General features: G+C 57.4%; 1 long non-coding RNA gene across 1 annotated transcript; it reads left to right on the top strand.

Moving 5' to 3' along the window:
- Positions 1-177: 177 nt before the first annotated feature.
- LOC108804154 lies at positions 178-1,062 on the top strand. Its single transcript, XR_001942335.1, has 3 exons — positions 178-271; positions 729-781; positions 1,008-1,062. It is a non-coding gene; the product is annotated as an uncharacterized LOC108804154 (long non-coding RNA).
- Positions 1,063-1,100: the final 38 nt, after the last annotated feature.

Genomic DNA, 1,100 nt, shown 5'->3' with positions numbered 1-1,100 from the left:
GGGCTACCATTTCTGACCTCTTCTGCTTCCTGTCATACTGATCCTCTGGCTTCAAGCAGGTGGATTGGGGGAGGGTCATTTTCTCTATAAAGGGAATCTCAGTTTGGGGGGGGGGTCAGGTGGTACAGGACACGCCCCCTCCTGTGATTGACACGCGGGGGGGAAGCAGAGGATGAATATGACGATGTCCCGTCTCTTCCAGCCATCGATTGGGTTCAGATTGACGCCAATTCCTCCGTCCTCCATGATGAGTTCATAGCGCACAGAGTGGGTAAGTCATGTGATGTCATTGCTGGTGACTCCGCCCACAGTGTCCTCCCAGAGTCATGTGATGTCATTGCTGGTGACTCCGCCCACAGTGTCCTCCCAGAGTCATGTGATGTAATTGATGGTGACTCCGCCCCAGTGTCCTCCCAGAGTCATGTGATGTCATCGATGGTGACTCCGCCCACCGTGTCCTCCCAGAGTCATGTGATGTCATTGATGGTGACTCCGCCCACCGTGTCCTCCCAGAGTCATGTGATGTCATCGATGGTGACTCCGCCCACAGTGTCCTCCCAGAGTCATGTGATGTCATTGCTGGTGACTCCGCCCACAGTGTCCTCCCAGAGTCATGTGATGTCATTGCTGGTGACTCCGCCCACAGTGTCCTCCCAGAGTCATGTGATGTCATTGCTGGTGACTCCGCCCACCGTGTCCTCCTAACTGTCTCCTCCCCTCCCCCGCAGGTCTCGTCCCCCTCACCAGTGACGACATTGTGGACAAGCTGCAGTATTCCCGGGTAATGGCTCCTTTCCTGCCGGTATTGCCCCAGCCGGGGTAGATGGGGGTTGAGATCCATGTTGCCCTGGGTGAGGGTAGTTCTGCTCATATGTTGCCCCAGTCGGGGTAGATGGGTGTCCTCAGTCCTGGATGGTGGTTGTTGTGATCAGACATTGCCTTGGGGGGGGTAGTTGTGGTCCTTGTTGCCCCGGGCGGGGTAATTACGATGCGGCTCTCCCCCCCAGGACTGTACGTGCGAGGAGTTCTGCGCGGAGTGCTCGGTGGAGTTCATGCTTGTTGCCCCGGGTGGGGGGGGGATGTGTGCTCCTTGTTGCCCC

This window comes from Nanorana parkeri, unplaced genomic scaffold, assembly GCF_000935625.1.
Source record: "Nanorana parkeri isolate BGI_ZX_2015 unplaced genomic scaffold, ASM93562v1 scaffold5520, whole genome shotgun sequence".
NCBI classification, from domain to species: domain Eukaryota; kingdom Metazoa; phylum Chordata; class Amphibia; order Anura; family Dicroglossidae; genus Nanorana; species Nanorana parkeri.
Note: the sequence above shows the minus strand (reverse complement) of the source record. Positions and strands in the feature narration are given on the sequence as shown.